The sequence below is a fragment of the Chamaea fasciata genome, unplaced genomic scaffold (genome assembly GCF_029207755.1).
Source record: "Chamaea fasciata isolate MVZ Bird 193981 ecotype frontalis unplaced genomic scaffold, bChaFas1.0.hap1 SCAF_51, whole genome shotgun sequence".
Taxonomy (NCBI): Eukaryota; Metazoa; Chordata; class Aves; order Passeriformes; family Sylviidae; genus Chamaea; species Chamaea fasciata.
Genome location: NW_027094136.1, coordinates 146,463 through 161,445, shown reverse-complemented (window position 1 = coordinate 161,445; position 14,983 = coordinate 146,463). Strand labels below are relative to the sequence as shown.

Below are 14,983 nucleotides of genomic sequence, written 5' to 3'. Positions count from 1 at the left end.
ACCTGTCACATTATATGTGCGTGGTGTTGCCTTAACCCCAGCGGTGGCTATAACGATGGTTGCAAAGGCCACAATTCTCCAAACTATGCCTGTTTGATTTTCCATAACAACTACAAATCTTTCTATTCTTCAAAAGTTATTGACCTATTCTAACATTTTACACACACCATTCACTTTCCCGAATAAGCTTCAGTTTTAGTTCATTATCACCTGGTGTGGCTCTCCAGATCACTTCAGGAGCCTTCTTCACTCGAGTGTGATGAATGCAGGCATTTTGCTCTCTGATCTTGATTGCAGTAAAGGTGGTGAGGAGCACCTGGAATGGTCCTTCCCACTGGGGTTCCAGAGTCTTTTCTGCAAAAGACATAACATATACATAATCCCCTGGCTGTATGTTCTGTACTGGCCCATCTAGTTCTCTCCTTTGAGCCCCAGCCACATGTTTCTCAATTTCTCTGTTTAGGACCACCCGTGTAGGGTTTCTTCCCCTACTTGGGTAGGTGTTGTTCCTTCTTGGACCCCATATGATCTTCTATACAATATTTCAAAAGAACTTCATTTTTCTTTTGTCCTTGGCTTCGTCTGAATTCGTAATAATGCTACTGGAAGAGCTTTAGGCCAAGGTAACTTTGCTTCTTGTCCTGTCTTACAATTTGCTGCTTAATCAGATGGTTCATTTTTTCCACCTGGCCACTTGACTGAGGATGATATGGGATATGAAGTTCCCAGTCTATGCCTAGGTGCCGGCTAATTTGCTGCTCAAGTTTTGAAATAAAATGTGGCCCCCTGTCTGAAGACATTGTGCCTGGGACTCCAAAACACGGTATTATTTCCTGTAACAATGCTTTGGTTACTTCTTGTGCTTTGGCAGTTCTGGTAGGGAAAGCTTCTGGCCACCCTGAAGAGGTTTCTGTAAATGCCAATATCGATACCCTCCCCATCCTGGGTAGTTCTGAAAAATCAATTTGTCATTGCTGCTCAGGCCCATAACCTTTCCCAGTCTGTCCAAGCTTTGGTTTAGGAATAGTTTTGGGATTAGTTTGGAGGCAAAGGCTACATTGGTGAGTCACTGGAATTACTGTTGTTTGCAAAATTCTGGAAATGATTCTGTCCTTCAAATAGTTATATAGAGTGTCTATTCCCCAGTGTGTTTTCTCATGTTCCTCTTTCACCAATGACCATGGCATGTAAGAGGGAATCACAAGTCTTCCTTTCCCTTCATCTGTGTTTGCCCACCCTTCTTGGTTATAACTTCCATTTTCTTTCTCAGTTAGCATCTTGTTCTTTTTTGCTATACCTTGGCTTACCTTCAGTAGAAATCTGTCCATCTGGAATTAAGGCTGCCTCAACTGTCTCAATAATCACCTCACCTTTAGCTGCTTCTTTTGCCTTTCTGTCCACCTGCTCATTTCCTTGATGTGCATGATGGCTACTTTTTCAGGTAGCAGGACTGCCCTCAATACTTTTATTATCTCCTGGGAATGTTTAATACTTTTCCCTGGTGAGTTCAACAGTCCTCTTTCTTTCCAGATGGCTCCATGAGCATGAGCCATCCCAAATGCATACTTTGAGTCTGTATAAATAATAATTTTTTTTTCCTTTTGCCTGTCCTAAAGTCCAGGTTAGGGCAATTATTTCAGCCTTCTGTGCAGAGGTGTTGGTTGGTAATGGTCCAGACTCTATTACTTCTCTGCTCGTGGTAACTGCATACCCAGCATGTCTTTTTCCACTGATCACACAGCTGCTTCCATCAGTAAATCAAGTCTCAGGGTCCTCGAGAGGGGTGTCCTCCAGATCTGGGCGACTGGAGTAGGTGGCTTTGATGGTCTCCAGGCAATCATGGATCACTGGTTCTCCCGTATCCCCACTGACAAAGGAAGCTGGGTTCACAAGATTAGTTACCACAATTTCTACATGATCTTGCTCTACCATTATGGCTTGGTATTTCTGGAACCTCTGTGTGGAAAGACAATGTCTGCCTTTTACCTGCAGGACTGCAGACACTGTGTGGGACACTAGTATTTTCTAGATCTGCTAGCATCTTCTAGCATGACTGTGGGACACAGTCATCTTCTGGCCTAGGGTGAACTTGTGTGCTTCCTGAATGTTCATCACCACTGCAGCAGTGGCTCTGAGGCACCCTGGCCATCCCTTAGCTGCTGCATCCAGCTGCTTGGAAAAGTAGGTGACTGCCCTGTGATACAGGCCCAGGTCTTGTGCCAGTATTCCCAAAGCAATCCCCTGCTTTTTGTGAGGAAACAAAAAGAATGGTTTACTCACATCTGGAAGTCCCAGGGCTGGAGCTGACATGCGGGCCTTCTTTAGGTGGTTGAAGGCTCGTGTTGCTTCTTTTGTCCATTGGAGGTCTCTGGTTCCTTCTATAACCAAGGCATATAGGGGATTGTAAATCCACAATTGTAAATCCACAGTCTACACCAGCCTGTCAGGCCCAAAAAGGTTCTCAGTTCCTTTACTGTCTGGGGTTTTGGGGTCTGGCATGTTGCTTCCTTGCCATCCTGCCCTAAGATCCTTTGTCCAGCACTGACTTCGTAGCCCAGGTAGAAAACTCTTTGCCTCACTATCTGAGCTTTCTTCTGGGATACTCGATACCCTTGTAGACCCAAAAAGTTTAGGAGGCTTACTGTCCGATCCACGCATGTCTCTTCAGTTCAAGTAGCTATCCGGAGGTCATCTACATACTGCAACAGCTGTCCTTCTCCTGATGGGCCTTCCCAGGATTCCAAGTATTTTTCAAGCTGTTCTTCAAATATCATGGAAGAGTGTTTGAATCCTTGGGTTAAAACTGTCCATGTGAGCTGGGTTTTGCGCCCATTCTTGGGTCTTTCCCATTCAAATGCAGAAATTGTCTGGCTGGCTTCATGGAGAGGAAGGCAAAAGAAAGCATCTTTCAAATCTAAAATGGTAAACCAAATTAGTTCAGGTGTTAAATGGGTTAACAATGTGTAGGGGTTGGCAATCAGTGGGTACAAATTTTCAATTAGCCTATTAACAGCCTGCAAATCCTGTATACTACTCAGTCTGACCCATCAGGCTTTTTAACAGGCCAAATAGGAGTATTAAAATCAGACTGACACTCTTTTAATAGCCCTATCTGCAAAAAGTTTTCAATTACTGGGCTAATCCCTTCCCTGTCTTCCTTTTTTAAAGGGATACTGTTTAACTCTAACTGGTTGTTTTCCTTCTTTAAGTTCAATTTGCACTAGAGGTGCATTCTTTGCCCTCAATGGTATGTTAGAAGCCCATACCCCAGGAAATACCTGATCCATTCCTTTTCTGCTAGTCTCTTCTTCACTTTTAGTTTTGGTCCCATTGGCTATTGACACTAAGCTTAACCATTCCACATATTGTCAATCCTTAACCTCCAAAATAATCTCTCCATTTTTGAATATTATCTTTGCTTCTAGTTGCTCCAATAAATCTCTACTCAAAAGTGCTGATGGGGCATTGGGCATGTATAAAAACTTACGAATTCCCCATTGTTTCCCAAGTTTATATTTCAGTGGTCTACATAAATACACTTTCAGGTTGGCCAATTGCCTCCTTCACCATACCATAATCATCTGTTATAGGTATTAAAATCATCTGTTATAGGTATTAAAGCTTTATTTAACACTGAGTACGTTGTCCCTGTGTCCCCCCAAAATTTCATTTCCTTTCCTTTGTTCCCTATCTTGATTACAACCAGAGGCTCCCCTAGGGTAAAATCCTCTGGTCCTCCTCAGTCTTCTTTGATGTGAGCAACCACCCCCTCCGCTTTTCAGTCTCCTTTAATCATCGCCTTTTCTTTGTTCTGGGCACTGGTTCTTCCAGCTTCCAAATTTCTTACAGAATGCACACTGGTCTTTCCCTAGTCGGGGTGGTCCTTGCTTTGGTGGTCCTTGTCCACATCTCCCTTTTTCTTCTTCCCTTACTACTGCTGTTAATTTTCTTATCTCTTGTTTGTATCCTTCCTCTCAATTGCTAAAAACTCTCCAATCCTCATCTAGCAAAGAAGAAGCCGAAGGCGAGGCAGAACTGATGATAGTAGATTTTCCAGGACTGGATCCTTTTGGCCACAGTGAAACTTTTCCAGCCAGCAACAGCCATTCTCTCTCTCTCCCGAACGCAGGAAAAAGAAGAGCCCACCTGCGTTATCTCCCCCTTCCACCTTTGTCCACCTCTTTGTTTCAGTTAAGTACTCTCAAGTATCCAACACTTGGTCTCCTTGGTAACTTGTGGGAAAAAATTCTTTAGAGAAAGAAGGAACAAACCTAACCCCCAACAATTATTCTTTGCATTGTTTATCCAGCTAATTTGAACACTGTTACCCTTTCCAAAAGCTGAATCACTGCTTCCTTCTGGTCTTCTGTTGCATTATCCAAATGTTCCAGCCAAACTGAAAGTTCCCTTCCATGTGTACTCAAACACTCCACTGTCACGTAAAACTTGTCCAGGAAACAAAGGGGGAGGTGTGTAAATAAACCTCAAAACACCTCAAATACAAAACTCCAGGAGATGCAGATCTTTTTGTACAGTAACTTCATGATTCCTTCTTTTGGGAAAGAAAAGAGGAAGAGCAGGTCGATGAAAAGAAGTACCTGCCACTCTCCTCACCCCCTCAACTCAAGAGGCCTTTTCTTTCCACTCACTAGTGGGACTTGTCAACTGCACAGTGGACACTAAAAACCTTACCTCTATAATTTCTGGAAAGCAGGTTATACTGCTTTCAGAGGGTTGTACATCTTCATGTCATCACAGGCAGAAAAAAAGTGCGCCTTAACAATAGCCTGTAGGACAGTTTAGAAAACTACTGATCTAACAAAGAAAATCATCGCTAAATTAAACCTGAATCAGGTGTCGACCACACAATCATGCAGTAAAGGTATCTGCTGCTTCAAGAAAAAAATTTACCATCCTGGCATTTCAAACCAGTGGGATATAGTGAATATCCCGATATTTCAATTCAAATGTGTACCTTGATGATTAATTGTTTGCTGGAAGTTTTCAGATGAGAGTGGGTACTTGTAACAAACATTTTCATCAGTAAATAGAAGACTGATTTTTCACCAGATAGCTTCTCTGTTTCAGAGATGTCCTACAAGAAAAATGTATTAGAATTCCTCTGCTACAGCAACACTGTATAGGACTATGTTGCACTGACAATGATACGCAAGGTAAGCGTGTTACTTTACAGACCTGCCCAAAAGTCCCAAGGCCAGAAACCAGTGGGATCATTTACACTACTTTGCAGTCAATGAGCCAGCATCGTTGCATTCATTTGCAAAATGTTTTCCTGAAAAGTGGAAGAAGAGCGTAGTAACGGAAACCCCCAACTATTGAAAGGGCCCAAGACAAAGCAACTTCCCTCATCAATCATATTTCATTCCCTAATCATTCCATGTCTATCCCTGCTACCTCCTCAAAGCCAGGTCCACTCCTTTCTCCTGACATGACAAGCCAAGTCTTGACAGAGTACTTATTTGACAAGCCTGCAGTAAAATAGAGCTGGGGCCCTGATGGTTTCCACCAATTATGGAGAGCATTAAAAAATGTTGGAATCCTCCTTGGGAAGGGGTGGGACGGCTCCCATCAGTAGCTCATTTCCCTGGTCTGTAGCTCAGGCTTTCCAGACAAGTGGAAACCAGCACACTCTTTCTTGTGAGGGAACATCTCCAGAGACACAAAGAGCTACAGCAACCTTCTCCTCCGTTCATCAGGGAGGCAAAAAATGTTTTCCTTGTAAAAAACCTTCCAGCTCAGAAGGGAGTTTTCACTACTGCTAAGACTGTAATTCCTGCTGCTTTACAAAAGGGTCACCCCTAAAATGGCTGGACTAATTTAAAACTAGGCGATGCCAGAGGAAAACATTTGAGGACAACAGAGCAAGCAAACATAATTTTGCACCAGCCTCTTACCTGTCCTCTGAACCAGGCAAACTTGCTGGCAGGAAGTTCTAAAGCCACTTTCAGGATATGGTGCTGCAGAAGAGGAGGGACCTCCTCCCGCAGGCCCTTTCCAGTGACGATACCTGAGGTGTGAATGCAAGAAACAAACTTCACTTCGGTTCCTCTGCCTGAGACTTCAGAACACTCCTGTTTTAGGGTTTAGAACACAACTGTGAGACAAGCTGGCAATTCAGAGATCTTCATGTCATGGGATCCCCAGACACACTGCAGGGAAGGCTGGCCAACCCAAGGTGGGAATCCAGCCCTCGGAGGGAGATTTCATCAGCTAACCCCAGCACAAAGCACTGGTCGTGCATGGAAATATAAAATCTCTTCTATCAGTCTCAGCAACCTTGAAAAGCTGTGACCTACAGGCAGGACAAAGGATGGACAAACTGGAGAGCAAAATACAGAATTTAACTCAACAAATGCTTGTACCACGACAATACTTGCTCCAGACAATGGAACTTCACACTCATGTCTCTCCCTGCATCACTGCTATCACCAGCTCATGAATAACCTCACTTATTCTTGTGACAGGTCAGGGAGCTGTCGCAGTGCAATCAGAACCTGAGCTGCCCCCATCTGACCTGACATCAGCAGCACAAAGCACTGGTGTCTGAGCCTCTCGGAGCCTGTGTAGGATCTTTGTGGCCCTCATTCGAGAAACAACACCACATTTTAAAAAGTCACCACCAAGGCAATCCAACAGTAAGACCAAACAACAAAAACTTAATAAAAACATAACAGAGAAACTAAAATGGGCTACTTTTAGAAAACAGTTCCTTTATCTCCACAGAAAAGCAAACCTTCCTTTCTGCTGTGGACTTTGTAAACAGCCAGAGAAAACACTGGAGGAAATACAAACCCCCATCACATACCTTTTAGCAGCTTGCTAAAATCAAAGTTGCTCTGTGCTACCAAGTGGGGCACAACCTTCTGATGAAGACATGACCTGAAGCAGTGCAGCTTTCAGAAGCAGCATCTCAGCATCATCTGAACCTAAACAAAATATTACCATAATTGGCTTCTCCTTCCTTCACAGCAAGAGTGAAGTGTCACACCTCCATTACCCAGCACAGAAACACTGAGCATTACCAACTTTATTTCCAGCAGACTTGCCTAGGAAATGACCTGCCATCTTCCCAACAGGAATGAGAAAAACACCCACGGAATCCCCAGTTTCCTTCCCCACACATTCCTGTATGAACACTTTCAAAACTAAATCCACTTATTCGGTGCTTAGATCGAGAGCTGCCGTTTCTAATTTGACTCACAAGTGCTCACACATGTAAAACACAACCTGAACATCTGAATACTCACTGTAAGAACCCCACCAGTCCCACTGCTGTTCAGTGCAGGGCTGAACAACAGGAAAAAGCGAAGGAAAGGATATGGTCATGCTGCTGATTTCTGGGCGCGCTACTTTTAGCTAATGTCAGGTAGGTTTGGCTGGGGAAGTGCACGAGACAGTACACTACAGTTTGTGGCAAATTTATTATTTCACTTAAAAATTTCTCTCTTTCCCTTTCCCCTTTCAAAATAAGGCTTGTCAGCGTAAGCTTTTGGCAAGAGGCAGACAACAAATACCTGTCCGAGAGAAACAGCAATAGCACTTAATGCAACTGTTCACTTCCTAGGAAAAGCCATCTCAGGTTTCAGTTGTAACATGAGGAGGCATAAAAGCTACCTGTTATCCAGCCATTAATGAAAGCAAGCAAAGCACATGGACCAAAACAATCAACACCTAACTTTTCCCTGTTAACTTCATCTCCCGCGGGGAGCTAGAAAGAACTGGATGAATGCCATGGATTAACTTTGTTTGCCTGAGTCTCAGCTCCCATTAGAAAGGAATTCTCTAGAGGCCACAATGCAAATAAAGCTGTTAAAGGTGAACTGGGAGTAAGTGACAGCATCATGACCACAGAATGCTGAGGAACTACAGCTGCAGTCCTACAGAACCCAGCTGCCCCACTGGTTTCCAAGCCTTGGACTGTCAGTGCTGACATTTTGCTGCCCAATGGGAGGCACAGAAGGACGTCCACTGAAAAACCTTTTGCTCCAGGAAGTGTCTCTGTGGAATATGCCCTCTGAAGGGTGAAACTGGTTTCAGATTTATCTCCAGCCTACAAGGAAAACTTCACAGGCCAGTGACCAAGATGCAGACAATCCTGAAACTTCCCATCCCCTGCTGTGGGAAGCAGTGGGACTGTGGAAGCAAGCCCTTCTGGAGGGATGCTGAGCTTGAGAGAGGAAAACTGAAGCCTTCACTACATCCCTCTTCCAACGCTCACAATTCCACTCCTGTATTACGTCAAGAGAAGCATTTGTGTCGCCACAGTACCTAACTGCTAAAAAACAAATATGACCTCCTGGTAAAATAACCTGGACAAAGAAAAACCTCTCAAAAAATTATTTTTCAGGCATATGAGTGTCCCTGCGAGTTTTCCTTTGTGGCTGCGAAACAGCCACCAGCATGGAAAGGTCAAGGGCAGGAGGGCTGGGTTCAACAGGAGGAAGAGCAGAGCCCTGCACCTGAGAAGGAACAGACCCATTCCACAGTGCAAGTGGAGAGCAGGTTGCCAGGGAAGGATCTGAAGGCCCTGGTGTCCTGACGTCAGGGAGCATCTCCTTCCCCTCCTCTCAGCGCTGGGGAGGCCAAACCAGGAGTGCTGTGTTCAGGCCTGGACTCCCCAGAACATGAAGACACTGGAGGGAGTCAGGCAAAGGCTCACAAAAATGCTGAAGGGACTGGAACATCTCTCCTGTGAGAAACGGCTGGGAGAGCCGGGACTGTTCAGGCTGAAGAGAAGGCTCAGGGCCACCTCATCAATATGTATGAACACCTGAAGTGAGGCTGCAAAGCTCCTCCCAGAAGCACCCAGCGCAGGAGCAGAGACACTGGGCACAAAGTGAAACACAGGAACACTCTGAGCACCAGGAAACACTCTCTGACTATGAAGGCGATCGAGCACCCACACAAGTTGTCTAAAGAGGTCCTGGGGTCTCCATCTTTGGAGATGTTCAAAAGCTGTGTGAACATGGACCTGGGTAACCACCAGGATTAGGCAGAGGTATCAGGCAAGATGATTTGCAGAGATGCCTTCCAGCCTCAACCACTCTGTGATCCTGGGACAGCAAAGTCAAACTGCTTAACCTTCCAGTAACAGTGGCAGCCTACACATTCAACTGTGTTTTCAGGCAATTCTAATGCCCTGAAGAAATGAACAAAGAAAGGGTGAGCAGTAAATACACAAGTGAGATCTGGATTCTGCTGAAGTGAAAGGTGGGATGAGGATTTCACAACACCCATTCCCACACAGATAGGAAGCTGTAACTCCACCTGCTTTGCCTACCATGCTGCTCAGCAACTTCCGTCTCGGTCATTGCCCTCACAGTGGAGACATCACCTTCCTTTTTTCTCTGCTGGGCTGTCGCTGTGTTGTCTCTCTTCCTTCAGAAGAGACTGCCAGACAGCCACGATACTACTCACGTCCGGTAAAACCTAAAAGCAAAACGGGTAAATTGCAACAGCTCTCCTCTGTAAGACAAAGCTCCTGCGACAAATACATCCCCAAACACCCAACAGGAAGATTTGCTGCTCTTCACAAAGGTAAGAATTGACCTTGTGTGCAATCAGGGAATGACCTGAAATCAAGCAGTTCCACTTCTGCAGAACAAAAGTACTGGAAAGAACATTTTACTGAAAAGGTTTCCCGTGAAAATTTTGTTTGGTTCTTCCTTCTCATGGTATATTTCCAACTCAAGTGCTCCTTTGTTTAGTAAGTTCTGAGTAACCTCTGCGGGCTACATTGACTTGAACCAGGAAGAGAACTTGCTTCCTGGCCTTGAAAGGCATTTGCAGCTCAAGAGCCATTAATGTTACAGATCATTTCACCACAGAATTTTATTTGCATTCCTGTCAGACAGATGTGTCAGGAAACGCAAGCTCCTACCTCACCATTTCATCCACAGCCTCCCCCAGGATACCATCTCCTGGCTCCTAGGGTTCAACTACTTGAGGAGAAAGTACAGAGGAAAGCAGTTGTCAGCCGGCTGCAAAATGCCTCCTGTCAGCCCCCAGTTGTCTCTTTCTTTCTACCTTGCTGACAGCTTCTCTGTAGAGCCGCACCAACTCCTGCATTGTTGGCAGCGTGTAGATTTGTGACCTTTGCCAGGTTCCTCCAGACAAACAGTGCTCAGTGTTCCTCAGAGCTCTTCTCAGCACCATGGATTCCAGTGACAGGATGCTGTGCTTCACCACTGTGCCTGGGCAAATAAAAGAAGAAGTCAGTTAGAGACATTTCAGTGATTCCTGTTATGCTTTGCACAGAACCTGTACTTTGAATGTGTTAAAACTGGTCAGTGAATTAATTATTTTCTAGGTCTTGGCTAGCAGTAAAGAATCCATAGGTTTTCAGATTCCCAGCCTAAACTACCACCGGACAGCGGAAGAACTGGTGCTTGTGAAAGGCACCTGGAATCAATATCAGCGGTTTTCATTCATTTTCCAGTGCTTTCCCAAGCCTGATTTCTGCTGGGGCGGACAATACAAAACACAGGTAATTAACCAACTAAAGAAATTTCTTCAATGATCACACAGCAAAATCAAACAGTACTAACTGGGAGAGAAAAGTCACTGAAATACCACAGACTGCTCTTACATTTAACCCTTGGGTGAACATTATTTTATTGCACACTGCAGGGACTGTTGTTACCATCACCATCGAAAGCAATCTGGGGAGAGGACGAAATTCTGAAGTCTTAGAAGACTTGGAGATCTCTGGTTGAGCCTCATAGATCTGAAAGAAAAGAAAGAAAAGAAAGAAAATTTATGCCCCATTGGTACATTCCCAGAGATGACAGCTTCCTTCTTCTGGGGAGCATTATACAGAAGGATTTTGACTTGTCTGAAGTAACAGCATCATTAAATATCAATTTTTAGGCAAATATGCTAGAGCATCCTCCAGAGTCCTACTCAACTAAATGCACTCTCTGTATGCAACCAGCATCCCTGCTAAAGGCCATCCCTTTTCCAGAGATTCCAGATCCTACTTGATCATTTTCATCTAAACAAATAGGCAGTGGAACACTCGGAAACGACAGAACGTTCTTTTAGCTGAGCTTTGATGCTGCTGCCTCAAAAAATACATCACTGATGTGATGTTTTCCAATGTTTCTTACACCAAAATTCCTTCTTTCTCAGTTCAGTTGAAGTGTTTATAGAGCCTCCTGTTCTGAGCATGGTTTTTTACCATCATCCATACTCTTACCTTCTTGAGTAACTTCATGTTGTCCATCCAAGCAGACATCGCTCTAGGAACGAAGGAATAGTGAGTCTCCTACAATTATCTATGCAGTAAATCTGGGCATACTTTGAAAATATTCACCATGAGGTCAGCAACCATTTCATCTTCTGTAGTCATTTTTAAACCAAGCAGGAAGTGCAGAAGTACCAGATTTCCTCCCCTGTTGAAGACAAAAAATTTATTTTGAATAAGAAATCCTTATTTTGATACTTTATATGGGATGTGAACTCTGCCATTGCTTTTCCCACTTCCTCAGAACCTTGAGCCACCTTTAAAAACCAAAAAGGAGTAAAAAAGGCATATGAGAATTGACATCACAGGTATCAACTGCACTCTACATTTCATATGGCTCCTCTTAGGGAAATACTAAAAGAAAGTTTGGCTTCTGTTCAGATTAAGAAGAGAAGCTTCAGGACCTGAAGGTCCCTTCCAACCCAAACCATTCTGTGATTTTAAATTCCATTAACCTTCTAAATCTGGAACAACTCAAGATGCCTATGGATGAGGAGACTCCTGACAAGTGTGGCTGGGAAATCCCGAATCACATGACGTACAGGGACTGCCAGGAACTGTAACAACTTAATCTTATTCAGAACTGAAATGCATGCTTATGAATGGGGTCAGAGATTTGCACAGCTCCAAGCAGACCCCTACTAGAAACAGATCTCCTCCAAAGGGTGTTTACGGTGTATCAGGATGGGAGTGGTGGGGTCATAAGCATCTAGTAGAGGAATACACGAGAGCAGACACAAGAGTAAAAAGATCTGTAGTCAAAACCCAGCAAGAAGCAGCAGAAATTTGGGAGATTCTTTTTAAATAGGCTCAGTAGATTCCTCTTTTTGAACTCATCAAGCTCAGAGCCATTGGGAGCTGTTCCAAAAGCTGTGGGCTGCAAGAGGCAGGGTAAAAAACAGGCAGCAGAAGGACTAGGAGTAACAAAGAAATAATGACAGACCCTTAAATCCTCAGGGCTGACATCAGTAATCCCATTTCAACAGTACAGTGAAGCGATGTGAAGCAACACTCCCGCAGTGAAAAAAACGCACCTTCCACCTTTTACTGATACTTTTATTATGAACCACCAAAAAATGAGAAAAAAGCAAACTCTTCTAGTTATTGCAAGTTATGACAAAATCATGGCAAAATAACAACACACTTCATTCTTCTAGCACACACAGAGCTGGCTTTCCTCACCAGGGCAGAAGAAAGGGTCTGCCTGTCCTGTCAACACTTCTCTCACATGCTCCTGCTCCACTTGGACCCTACACCAACCTCGGCAAGCCCTGCACACGCTGGACAGGACAGATGTCCACGTTGGGCTGAGGAGCACAGATCATGTTTAGAGCATCACAGCCACAGACTACAACCACGGGAACCTGGGAGCAGACATGGTAAAGGCTGCTACAAAGGAAGTTTGAATGAAAGGGAATACACAGCCAAAGAAGTTCCTCAAAAGTTCTTCTACTGTGTTTTACTGCTGGCATTGCTTTAATTCTGATTTTTCTTGCTAGGCTGAAAGAGTCATACAGTGTGCTAGGGTCCACCAATAACCTAATGGCCCATGATTCCCATACAGGAAAAGCTTCATTTGAAAAACAAAGTTTTCGAGGAGGTTTATTTTACATTTAAATGGTAGCTTTTTTTATTCTCCTTCTTTTTCATGTTATTGCAACAGCAAAATGAAAGAACATTTTTGGCTTTAATTGGTCAGTTGTGAAAAGCCCAAGTCTGAGGCAGGCTCTTGTGGCTACACTCTAAATTGGAAACTATTTCTTCTTCATTCCCTCAAATGTTCACCCAACAGCTTCTGCAACATTGCTACAGCAGTTCAGAACAGGTATTTTAAGAAAACATAGATACTGGAGCTAAAAACGTCTTTAAAGAAATAAAATACATCTCAGGTGCAGCTGCTCTACAAGCAACAAGTGCATCCCAGGGAATAGGCAGGGCCACGCTCAGAAGGTGACAGAGCACAGGAAAGGCAGCCACCACTAAACCAACTCTCACACCCTTCAGCAATTCCTGCTTCCCTGTTTTCAACCCTGAGACAGTAATATAGCCAAGCTACCAACCCCCAACACATATTGCCAGTCACAGACACTGCAGCGGCACACTGCCAGCAGCCCTGAGAACTGAACACTGAGAGAAATCACTGCAAAACTGTTTCCTGTTGTGAGGAAAATAGAAAACATGAGGCAACACAGTTTCAAGGGTGTATCATACCTTAGTTCTCAGGGTGGAAAGTAACAGATTGACAGTAGAAACTCTGTCTTCCTTTATTTCAGAGCAAAGAATATCTGGAATGAAATCTAAGAGGACATTTCAAATGTTAAGTCAAAATGTGAAAGCTCTTTTCATACTAAAATGCTTCAGGGAATTCACAGCCATTCCTCTTCCTTCTCACATTATTTACCCTGCTGTTACATTCCAGGATGAACCTAAAGGCAGCAAGCAGAGCTCAGAAGGATGATGTGTCTGACTACGGTGATGAGCAACTGGAGCTGCCAAGCCTACTCTCATCTTGACTGGCTAATTTGCCCACTTGCTGATTAACACTGCTACAGCATCTGTCAACTTTAAACACATTTTGGGCCCTGAAATGCCGTACCTAAATTCATATTCTTCCCAATGAAGCACTTGTAATTGTTTCACTGAGTGATTCTCAAATGTTTGGAGATTCCATCTCCAACCACATGTATCATCCTTTGGCTCACCTGTGCACCCCAAAGTTAGACAACTTCAGTTTAGAGAGAACTCAGGGCTCTCACAGGGGAATGAAAGCCAGCTGTACTGACTGGGCCGGGGTGTGCAATCCCCAGCCTGAAAGAACTGAACAATTGCCAGCACCTAAAGAAAATCAGCAGCCCAGGACAACTGCAGCCAGTTCTCAGTCCCCCGCCTCAGGAGAAATAACCTGCTGCCAGCTAATGGCTGAAGGACCTTTTTTTTAAGCAATATTTCTACATCCCTCCTGAATTCTCCCATAACTTTACCAAGGGTCACAATTCACAGGGCAGAAAGGCAACTGAAGCACACACTTTTCAATAGAAAATTAATGCAATATATCCACTGTTACTGTCTGATGAGCAAGACTGGAGGCCATGATTTGTTTTATGTTTATTGACTCTATGACCTGAAAGTTTTACATTAAATTTACTTTTTTTTTAATCTGCGTCACCAAAGACTTTCTATTTTTGCAAAGTTCTAGCAGTTAGCGTATTGCTCTCCAGCAGGAGACTTATTTATTAAACTACCAAAGAAGTTTAAAGCTTTTCAGGTAATAAGAAGAAAATATATATATTTTGCTTCTCATCAGTGCTCTCGACCTGGTTTGCATTTTAATTAGGTCATGCAAATGACCGTGCCTTAGAAAACAAAAACCCAAATGCAATTATGAAGTACCTTTTAATTCCAGTACCTGTGCCAAGAGTGCATTGCCGCCAGCAATGAGAAAGGAGAGCGCAAACTGAATACAGGCCATGTGGGCACCTGTTCTCCCCTGGAAACATAAAAATGTAAATATAAAATTAAAAAAAAAAGTTGTCAGCACACAGGCTGTACCCAACTGCAGAATCAATACTGCAACTGCTGATTACCTGTACCGGTGCCACAAATGGGCAAATGGAACAACTTCTGTAAACATGCTGCATGCAGCCACAGACCCACATTTACACGCAATACATCCACAGTGTATTCAGCTAAAACACTTCTGGCATGAAGCAGATCACT

The 14,983-nt window shown here is 43.8% G+C and overlaps 1 long non-coding RNA gene across 3 annotated transcripts; it reads right to left on the bottom strand.

The window, feature by feature from the left end:
* Nucleotides 1–994: 994 nt before the first annotated feature.
* Nucleotides 995–4,433, bottom strand: LOC136304132 (uncharacterized). 3 transcript variants are annotated; one of them, XR_010724393.1, is made up of 4 exons: nt 4,329–4,433; nt 2,643–2,914; nt 2,281–2,378; nt 995–1,880 (listed from the first exon to the last, which is right to left on the bottom strand). It is a non-coding gene; the product is annotated as an uncharacterized lncRNA (long non-coding RNA). The 3 variants fall into 3 exon arrangements; XR_010724392.1 differs by having other exon boundaries at nt 2,281–2,914; XR_010724394.1 differs by having other exon boundaries at nt 2,281–2,875.
* Between the last annotated feature and the right edge of the window lie 10,550 nt (nt 4,434–14,983).